Consider the following 11,515-nt stretch of genomic DNA (forward strand, 5'->3'; position numbering starts at 1 on the left):
GATGATACAGAAAATCACCATGTGAAATGATGCGCACCAGTTTATCGACCCATGTATTCACCAAGCACTTCCTGTATTTCTGAAACATCAGAATAAGCAAGAGAAGCATGGCTTGGCCTCTTGGAGCTTGAGTTACAGGGAATCAGGGTTGTTTTTTTGTTTTTGTATTTGTTTTCCTGTGTTTTTTTAATTAGATATTTTCTTCATTTACATTTCAAATACTATCCTGAAAGTCCCCTATACCCTCCCCCTGCCCCCGCCCTGCTCCCCAACCTACCCACTCCTGCTTCTTGGCCCTGGCATTCCCCTGTACTGGGGCATATAATCTTCACAAGACCAAGGGCCTCTCCTCCCATTGATTGCCAACTAGGCCATCCTCTGCTACATATGCAACTAGAAACACAAGCTCTGGGGATACTGGTTAGTTTAACTTGTAATAAGGACACATGCTCCACTATGTTCATAGCAGCCTTATTTATAATATCCAGAAGCTGGAAAAAACCCAGATGTCCCTCAACAGAGGAATGGATACAGAAAATGTGGTACATTTATATAATTGAGAACTACTCAGCTATTAAACACAATGAATTTATGAAATTACTAGGTAAATGGATGGATCTGGAGGATATCATCCTGAGTGAGGTAACCCAAACACAAAAGAACACACATGATATACAGTCACTGATAAGTGGATATTAGCCCAGAAACTTAGAATACCCAAGATACAATTTGTAAAACTCATGAAACTCAAGAAGAAGAAAGACCAAAGTGTGGATATTTCATTCCTTCTTAGAATGGGGAACAAAATACCCATGGAAGGAGTTACACAGACAAAGTTCAGAGCTGAGATGGAAGGAAGGACCATCCAGAGACTGCCCCACCAGTGGATCCATCCCATAAACAACCACTGAGCCCAGACACTATTGCATATACCAGCAAGATTTAGCTGACAGGACCCTGATATAGCTGTCTCTTGTGAGGCTCTGCCAGTGCCTGGCAAATACAGAAGTGGATGCTCACAGTCATCTATTGGAAGGAACACAGGGCCCCCAATGAAGGAGCTAGGGAAAGTACCCAAGGAGCCAAAGGGGTCCTATAGGAGGAATCAGGTTTTATAAATGGTTGTAAAAAGATTTCTAGGAGAGTCATAGTGGTAGATACATTAGCTCAAGTCATTGGGGAAGAGATCTGTGAAAATGTGACTTTTGCATTTGCCCTGTGTGTGATGCTTATTAGCAGTGAGGAGTCCTGAGAACAGTGACAGAATTGAGACTGGGATTCCATTCTTTGCCATTCTTTCAGGGTTTCTGCCCCAAACTGTTGTGCTTTATCTGCATTAAAGACATTTTTGTGAATGTATGCTAGTTTCCATGGGCAACTAGCTTTAGGCAGGGACACTACAGGATGTCTTAGATAACCAATACAAAAGAAGGCAACTTCTCAAATGACTGGAATTTCAACCACAGCAGAAGCAAAGATTTGAAGAAATGTAGCAAATGGCACTGAAGAGTCAAACATAGGACAGAGTACAATGAAGACTTCAGAGAAAAGGACACTGGGTCACCTTAGGAAAAGGAATTTCATCCCCACCTATGTCTTCAGTGTTAGGAAGGACTGCTCATTTGAGAAGAATGGCTGGGGATTTTGAATCTTTTGGATTTTCACATTTTGATGCAATTTTATGAAGCCTGAAATAGCACTGAAAACAGGTTAGCATTATCACTGTGCTAATAGTCTCTTCATGTCATTGTAAATACCTTCTTTTATCTTTTTTCCTTCCACCCTGCTTTGTCATATTTCATATTTGATATAGTTCTGCATATTTTGTCTTGTACCTTCTTGACTCTATTCTATTATTATTGAATAATTATGAGATAAAAATATACTATCTTAGGAGCTATCTGTTGGGATCCTTTTGGGGAGGAATTTACTGTCTTGGAAGATCTAGATAGGCCATTGCTATAGCTCAAGAGAACTAAAGTGTGTGGATGGTATCTGTGACTACAGTCTTGCTAGCTAGACTCATAAAAATGTGATAACAATTATTTTTGCTCTATATAATATAGAGGAGAAAGGCAGAACATAGAAAAAAAGAGATAAAGTAGAGAAGCCAGTAAAGAGACCTTAGGGAAGCAGCAAAGGCTGTCTTCCCAGTGATGTGCCGTCCAAGATAATGCAAGTCCATGATTGTGTTTGAGGATATCTCACTCAGTTATCCAGTTTTCAGCTAAATCTTCCATGTAGGCTTTAATTTTTTTTAAAATCTACTTTTAATAAGGGTTTTCAAATGCTTTGATCCCCCCACTTCTAGCCCACCACCCAATGGTAGGGGAGAAAAGATAGAAATTGGACAATTGAATCTGGGCTTGTTTAAAACTAATTCTTTTTTTGTTTGTTTGTTTGTTGTTTTGTTTTTGTTTGTTTGGTTTATTTTTTTGTTTTTTTTTTGGTTTTTGGGTTTTTTTTTGTTTTTGTTTTTGTTTTTGTTTGTTTGTTTGTTTGTTTGTTTGTTTTGAGACAGGGTTTCTCTGTAGCCCTGGCTGTCTTAGAACTCACCCTGTAGACCAGACTGGCCTACACTCAGAAATCTGCCTGCTCTGCTTCCTGAATGCTGGAACTAAAGGCGTGTGCCACCACGCCCGGCCTTAGAACTAATTCTTTAGGGTGATTCCAATCTTTGTCAAGATACCAGCAGTCTAGTTCAGTTGTGTCAGGACACCAAAACATGAATCAGCAGTGGTAGTATGATCCAGCAGAAACAGCCATGCCTCCAACAAAAAGGCATTTGTCAGTGAGAGCAAGCAGGACCAGCCAGGATGCCAAGAGAAGTTCTCTGCCATGCTTCTTTCAAGGAAGTGATCAGCAAAGATGAATATGCCAGACCAATGTAGCAATGAAAAGCTGGATATTCAAACACTGGGTCCCTGTCCGTTGAGTCCTATATATTCTGTCTCCAAACATCACTTGTTTTCCCATGGGTCTTGCTTCAGCAATACAACACAAGTCTGCCTTAGCAAAGCACCACAAGAATCGCATCACTTGACATACCCAGAAACTTCCACTTCACTTCCATATATTAGGATTCCTGCAAGGATGGTTTTGGTTTGTAGGGAATTGCAGGCTGGTCTCCAGTTGAGCTGAGGTCTGAACCCTGATGGTCATAATTCACCTACATGATACGGTAGGCGTTCACATATGCTCCTGGAACTCTGGCTTCTGCCTAAGTTACCACCTCCCACAGCCCCCACAAGAGAAGCATGGTCAGTAGTCATGTAAGCAATGGCCCAAGCTTCTGACCTTCAGGCTAAACTCCTCCCCAGTTACCTAGCAACAGTGAAGATCATAAAAAGGGGTGTACAGCCCCCACTTCTTTCTCTCTCTCTCTCTCTCTCTCTCTCTCTCTCTCTCTCTCTCTCTCTCTCTCTCTCTCTCTCTCCTCTCTCTCTCTCTCTCCTCTCTTTCCCCTGCATTTCTACAATAAAGCTCTTAAACCATAGAGAGTCTCTACTCCATCAAGATCCGCTGCGCACTCTGGTCAGTGTTGGGAACTTTTTCCCCTACTCCTTCTCTCCTACAACCCTGGGGCTTTAGCAAGGTAGCTTCAGGGTCCCCAGTCGGGGGCTGGCCCTTTTCTTCCCCCAGGCATGCTCACCTCAGGCCGAATGGAAAAGCGCCCGACAGCTCTGCCTGCGTCTGCTGGCCCAGAACACAGGAACTCTGGCTGGATGTTAGGCCCCTTTTCCTCTCCACTTTTCCCCAGGACTCCCAGGGCCCCCTTTTAATTTTGTTCCCAACATTGGTTCTCTATAGAAACTGAAGAAAAGAATATTCCCTGCCGAGGAAGCAGAAAGCCTGAGTATCCAGAATGCTCAGAAGTATGTGCAAGCCTTCTGAGCTGCTCTAATGGAGGCTTCTCTTTTGCATATATATCTCTGCAGTTACACAGCTCCCCCTATTTTCATGGCAATATAGGCTTAAAGAAAGTCCACTCATCAGTGATTAAGATATAAACAGATAATAGTCTTTCTTTAGATTTTCAGAATATTTTAAAGTCCCGAAGGACAGTTCACCTGTCCAAAATATACATCGTCTGAAACATAGGTAGACTCACTTGAGTCTTCCCACAGTGACATAATATTATTAATAATAACTTCATAAACTACAAATTGTTGTCTGAAATTAGCCAAGTAATCCTGGTTCCCTAGATAGCTGACCCTTGGCAAACATGGGTTCTTTTATTCTAATCTCAATGACTAACTTTCAGATCCCAACAAAAGCACCATGAAAAAGGCTTACGGAGACCTTCCTGGAGGAAGAATGGACCCAGTTCTATAGCTGCTGAAGAGTTGCAGAGCTGCAGAGCTATTGAGGCGAACTAGCTTTCAGAGTTAAGTTGAAGCACAGAGGTGAAGGGTAAGGTAGCTTCCAGAAGGACAGCATGATGAATGGACAGATAGCAGCTCAGGTAGACCACATCTCAGAAGGGAGTGTGCACAGGTGAAAGCCCTGGGAAAGGCAGGAGGTTTCTGTCCCTGCTACACACACCAGATGAGAAGACAGGTTGCTGGAGGCAATCACTACCTCAGCCTTCAGTGTCCTCCTGTATCTGGGGTCCAGGTGAGAGGGGTCTCATCCTTTTGCTTGGTCTAAAATGTTAGATAAGTTCCTGCCTGGTTTTGCAGATACGCCTTTGTGTTTATATGCTCCCAGTCTTCTTTGATAAATGCAGGCAGTACCTTTGCACTTTCAGGAAATCATTCACTAGTCTGTGCTTCATGATTGGTGTTCAGCAGGCCCAGAGACATCCTGCTTCTTCATTTGCACCCAAAAATAGACCCAGATATTGCCTATAACATGTAGCCAGCCATGGCAAGGTGCAGCCTGAAAACCACTCTTGGCACACTATGGAGTGACTCAGAGAAGATACAAGCTTCCCTACAGCTTCCAGTGTAGCTTGGATTTTCGGCCACAATTGTCACTTGTATTTAAGTTAGGTTTCTTTTCCATGCAAATGTTTGCTATATTAGCTGTAATAATTTATTAAATATTCTAGCCTATCAAATTTACTAAGAAATATTACTGTGTCTTAGTCATACTTGACAAGTTTTTTTATTTTCTAGCCTTCAAAATGACCAAGTTCTTATATTACTTATGTATTGTATTTTGTGTATTTATTTTAAATTTATTTATTAACTTATAAGTATATCATAATTAATTTATGCATTTTAAGGCATATCAAGTAGTAAAGAGAATAAAATAATGTACATTTACCTACTCAACTACCCAACATAATATTATATACTATATGGGATTCTTGCATACTTCCTCCCATATTTCATTTTCTTCTCCTTTACCTGAATTGTATAATGCCCGAATATGGTATCTAATGCCACCATGCCAATTAAATGAATGTACTGACATTATATTTATCTATATATCAATCTTTTCATTTATCTCACACACACATAAGTATACACACACAAGTGTACACACACATGCACACATGCACGCACGCACACATGCACACATATTTTTAATTCGTATCTATTTGGAGACTTCTAGGTCATAGGATGTTTGTTCTTTTAATCTTCCAAAACTGTAATTTCTCCTCCAAGGCACTTGCACTAATTTAACTTATTGAGTAAAGTGAGTTACAGCTCTTATTGCTGCATATTATTGCTCCGCTGTTGTCAGACTTCTTAACACTTTGTACAGATTCATTCATATTGCCATTTTATGTGCACGCGTGTGTCTAGTGTGTTGTGTGCATTGCATGTGTGTATATGTGCTGTGTACACATATTAGCATTTGCATTTGTATGTACAAAGCATACGTAGGTCAGAAGAATTCCACGGAGTTAAAGTTATAGGCATCTGTGAACTGCCCTATGTAAGCTCTGGGAACCAGGTTCGTGTGCCCTGAAAAAGCAGCAGGGCCTCTCAATCACTAAGTCATCTCTCCAGCCCCAGATTTCTGAACTTTTGTCCACGTGGTTTTTCACTCCCTGTATTTCGTTTTGGAAGGCCACCTGGGATTTTCAACCAATTGTGTTTGCTTCTTACATGTTCAACACTTGCTTTCTTCAATGGCCTATTCCTACTTTCTGGTTGATTTTAGAAGTTCTGTCTATTTATTGAACTTCCCTTGGGTTATATCCAATATGAAAATGCATCTTAAGCTTGCAGAATCCTTTGCGTTTTAAAAACTGGTGTTTTTAAATGTATATATATTTTCAATATAAATACAACAGAACTGTTAACTATTTCTTTATAAAAATTCTCTGGGCTTGGAAATCAGTCCCTTTGTCCTTCGGTGTCCATGACGATGAAGGAGTCCCACCACATTACTTCACCACTCTTGTTTTCTTCACCTGTATTGAGTTGGGTTTATAGATGATTACTTTGTCTGGAGAGTGGTTTCTGTAAGTTTTCTTGATCAACTAAAAATTATGTTAGCAAATTTTCTTCTCTTTTACACTCTATTAAGCTATGTTTTTTTCACTTTTTTCCTGGAACTGTTTGACAAACTACATTGTTTAAAATTATATTATTAACTTAGTTTAGTTTTGATACACCATGAAATCTGTGCATGTGTAGATCCATATTACTACCTTTTTGTTTTGTGTTTAAAAGAATCGTCTCATGTTTAACTGTAGAGTCTTTTATCTCAGGAAATAGCCATTCAGCCTGACTTTTTAAATTTTAGTATCCTTATTCTGACTAGTGATGAACATTTTGGCTCTTGACTTTTCTCCCCTCTGTGGCTACCATCTTCTCTTCCTTTGCTCTCTCTGTTCTTAGTTTCTGTATAGAGAGGTTTCCTGCTAAGCTCATTTTCTGCAATGTGTCATTCTCGATTTGATTTTAGTCTTAGGATCATATTTTAATGTTTTATCATCTTTTCCTTAATTCAACTCATTTTTACTATATTCAGTTTTCTTGTCAGCCCAATTTTTCTCTTTTGTTTCACCATGTATAATTATTCCTAGACCTCAACATGAGGATGTGATTCCCTCTGAAGTTACAGAAAGAAAACCTTCTTTTATGCCAGCTAGTATCCTTCAGAGACTTCTCACAGGTTTCCCAGTTTTCTTTCTTTCTTTCTTTATAAGTATAATCTAGGATGGATTGCTAAGTATTGCCCATAATTCCATCTCTGATTTTATGATTCTCATTAGAATCCCTTTTTTTTTTTGTATAATGGGCTAGTTTGATTTAATGTTGTCCAGTTTTAGTTAAATGTTGTTAGTTTCTGGTTTCTGAATCTGGGACTAAGAAAGATGCATAGCAACTACCTAGCAAACTCTTGGTTTTAATGATCTCATGCCAACATCCATGAATGAAAACCTCTTCTCTGCAGAATTCATTCTACTAACAGGTTTTCCTTTTCCCATTACCATCCCATATTGTCTATAGAAACACCTTCCACTGTTGTGTATTTCTTCTAACAATGGTGAGGAAAATGTTTACAGTAAGCTGGATTGGAAGGCACTTCACCAGCAAATAATATTTCTTCTGCTTTCCCTCTGCAGGCACTACTTTGGTTAGGCACACAGGTTTTCAGAAGCATTTATCTTGAAATTTATTACTAGGATTTCTGCACTCTTTATCTGTTTGAAAGATTGTATCCTAATTTTGGATTTTAAGAATTTATATTAGTATTTGGATGACCATGCATTTTATCATAAGATCTATCATAAAAAGTATGTGATTTTCTGTGTTTTTTTGTTTGAGTGAAAAGTCGAAAATTAATCTTTTTTTAATTTTCAGCAAAATTAGAAGTCTTGTAATTCTTTTTATTGAAGAACAAAATAAACAATCATTGAGAGTAAGAAAAAAATCTCTTTTTTGGTGTGGCTTGTACCTGTTGATATTTACTACATTAGATATTTTTTAAAGGTCCAAAGGTCTAGCTCCATAGTAGAGTACAGACATAGTATATGCAAAAACTCTGGTTTCAAACAAGAACACCAAAATAATAAAAGTAATTGTAATAATCATAATACTTGTTCATATATTTTTGTTTTTTTAAAAAATCTGTATTTTCTGAAACAGATGAAACGCTAGTGCAAATGACACTTTTCCTCTCTTACAAAATACTGTACTGAGCTGAGTCATGGAAGATAATTATATTCTATGTTCAGTCTGTTGTCATATGTTAATTAATTAGATTATATGAAGAAAACCTATTATAATGAGTATGTGGTGAATAAGGAAAACACCTGAGGGATCCTCAGAAATATAGCATATAAAACTGTGTTGCCATGGCAACTATGCAATATAGATCAGATGATTACCAAAAAAATAAAGGTTACATGGTTAATCTATTAAATCAATAGTAAAACTGAACTGAGATCTCGATACAAACCCTCTAGTTCCTTGTACTCATTTACAACCACCATATGAACCAGGCCCACATGTGTTGTTGGTATTTTATAGCTTATGTTTGTGTAGCTTCATATACGAAAGGTTCTGACATTTACAACAATTTCAGTGTCCAGCAATCAAGAGACATTTGTGGCATGTGATGTTTTTAATATACAAAAAAAAAAAAAAAGGAAAGCATCAAAAAGAGGGGGAAACCTCTTAGTTCATTCTCCAAGCACTTATTGTATCACAGAGCTTGATATCCAGCTGTTTAATAAGAAACTCAGCTCTCTGCTCCTCCCTGTTCCAGAGACAGCTGCATCTTCTTGTGCAGTGCCAGTCTCATCCTGTAGACAAAATGGTGAAGGTCGGTGTGAACAGATTTGGCCATATTGGACGCCTGGTTACCAGGGCTACCATCTGCTCTCCACATGGAAAAATGGAGATTGTTGCCATCAACGACCTTTACATTGACCTCAACTACATGGTCAGCTTGTTCCAGTATGACTCCACCCATGGCAAATTCAACAGCACAGTCAAGGCTTAGAATGGGAAGCTTGTCATCAATGGGAAGCCCATCACCATCTTCCAGGAGCAAGATCCTTCTAAAATCAAATGGCATGGTGCTGGTGCTGAGTATGTCGTGGAGTCTACTGGCGTCTTCACCACCATGGAGAAGGCCAGGACCCACTTAAAGGATGGAGCCAAAAGGGTCATCACTTCCGCCCCTTCTGCCAGTGTCCCCATGTTTGTGATGGGTGTGAATTATGAGAAATATGACAACTCACTCAAGATTGTCAGCAATGCGTCCTGCACCACCAATTGCTTAGCCCCTCTGGCCAAGATCATCCATGAGAACTTTGTCATTGTGGAAGGGCTCATGACCATGGCTCATGCCATCACTGCCACTCAGATAACTGTGGATGGCCCCTCTGGAAAGCTGTGGTGTGATGGCTGTGGAACTGCCTAGAACATCATCCCTGCATCCACTGGTGCTGCCAAGGTTGTGTGCAAGGTCATCCCAGAGCTGAACGGGAAGCTCACTGTCATGGCCTTTCCTGTTCCTACCCCCAATGTATCCATTGTGGATCTGATGTGCTACCTGTGGAAACCTGCCAAGTATGAAGACATCTAGAATGTGGTGAAGCAGGCATCTGAAGACACATTGAAGGGCATCCTGGGCTACACTGAGGACCAGATTGTCTCCTGTAACTTCAACAGCAACTTCCACTCTTCCACCTTTGATACCAGGGCTGGCATTGCTCTCAATGACAACTTTGTGAAGCTCATTTCCTTGTATGACAATCAATATGGCTACAGTAACAGGGCAGTGGACATCATGGCCTACATGGCCTCCAAGGAGTAAGAAACCCTGGACCACCCACCCCAGCAAGGTCACTGAGAGCAAGAAAGAGGCCCACTGTTCCTGAGGAGTCCCTATCCCAACTCTGCCCCAACAGTGAGCATCTCCCTCACAATTTCCATCCCAGAGTCCCATAATAACAGGAGGGGCCTAGGGAGCCCTCCCTACTCTCTTGAATACCATCAATAAAGTTTGCTGCACTCCCCCTTTCCCCCCAAAAAAAGAAACTCTATGCTTCAAAAGAGACTCACTATGTAAGGAAAAGTGCAAGAACTCTTCTCAGTTATGAGTGGGAACTGATGTTAAAGTGGGATTTTAAATCTGACTGACCCAGCTTAATGACAATAGGAATTTTCCTATTAGTAGTAGTTGAACATTTATTTCACCTTTCCTAAATGTGGACTGCAATCTACTGTTATGCAGAAGAGCATACTAGCAGGTATAATGTAACAGGATTTTTGGAAAAACAAATGAGGAAAATAGTAATTATAAAACAGTGGAATTGGTGGTTTAATGCTGGGAGCAATTAATACTCTAGTGAAAGATAATTAAAGACTAAGAGTGATTAATCAATTAACAATGAAGTGTGAAATCCACATGGTCTCCAGGGCAGAGTAAAAGTGTTTTATTTCATGAAGAAATAATTTAGAAATCTGAGGATCAAAGAGAGTTACAAGAAAGGCCAAATTCTCCACTAGCAGATCTGCCAAACAAAGGATAGAGACCTTATAAAAAATAATGAGGTGGTTAATATGGATTGCTGAATGTTAATATCTTACATTAGCTAATTTTGTTAAATATTTTGAGGTTATGCAAGTGTTCTGCCTCTCCTTGTTGTTGTTGTTTAATGTGTTCTTTCCTTTCTTCACTTAAAGATCATCAAAGATCTCCTTCTTCCACCCATGGTGCTACTGCCTACTCCCGTTTGCTCCAGGCAACACTAAAGTTAAGATGCAGATAATTCATCTGGTGAAGACTTGAAATTGATGAAGGATGGAAGAAACTATAATCAGAGTCCCTTGCCAGTAATAAATGGTAGAGTATTAAATGGCTGGATAGTGAAAGTACTTGATCAAGGGAAATTGAAAAGCATATAACATGCAAAACCATGTAAAAGCATGACAAGAACCTTGAGAAGTCTCAATGTTCTGTTTGAGAAAGCAGTGGTCCAAAGTAAATGAACTTAGAATGCCAAAAATGCCATAACAGGCAGTAAATGGCAGGAGAGATAGATGAAGGACATGGTAGTTCTGGGATTTACACAATGACAAGGCATGGAAATGAAGCAGATGGATAATACACCACAGGATGCCTGGACTTCTATTTCTAAAGGAAGTGAGATTGGTACCACCATCACTGAGTAAGGAAGTGGATCTGTTCAGACATTTTAAAGATGTGGTTAGAATAACTGAGCACAGTGATAGCAATAGAAGTGATTGTCTCTCACCTATCTAAAGTGGCCACATTAGTTGCAAAATAATATTATTCTAAATGGAAACACAGAGGAGTACTCAGGGGCTTGGCACCCAGACAGATTTGGAGATAATGCTAGAAAATAATAATGGCAGAGCCAAAATGATTGAATATACCACATTAATGAAAAGTCATAAACCTTTCTCAATTTCCATACTTCAGTCAGGTTTCAAGGCAGAATCCACTGACTTTAGAAAAAATGAGTTTTCCAGAAGGAATAGAACTGCAAAATCATACATGTCCATGGAAAAACCTCCTCCCATTTACCAGGTTATCTAAAACACATAAGAAGAATAATTCTGAGAACTGCTGT

At 39.5% G+C, this 11,515-nt stretch overlaps 1 pseudogene; it reads left to right on the forward strand.

Annotated features, from left to right (window-relative positions):
• Positions 8,708 to 9,930, forward strand: Gm7069 (predicted gene 7069; annotated as a pseudogene).

The sequence above is a fragment of the Mus musculus genome, chromosome 8 (assembly GCF_000001635.26).
Source record: "Mus musculus strain C57BL/6J chromosome 8, GRCm38.p6 C57BL/6J".
NCBI classification, from domain to species: Eukaryota; Metazoa; Chordata; class Mammalia; order Rodentia; family Muridae; genus Mus; species Mus musculus.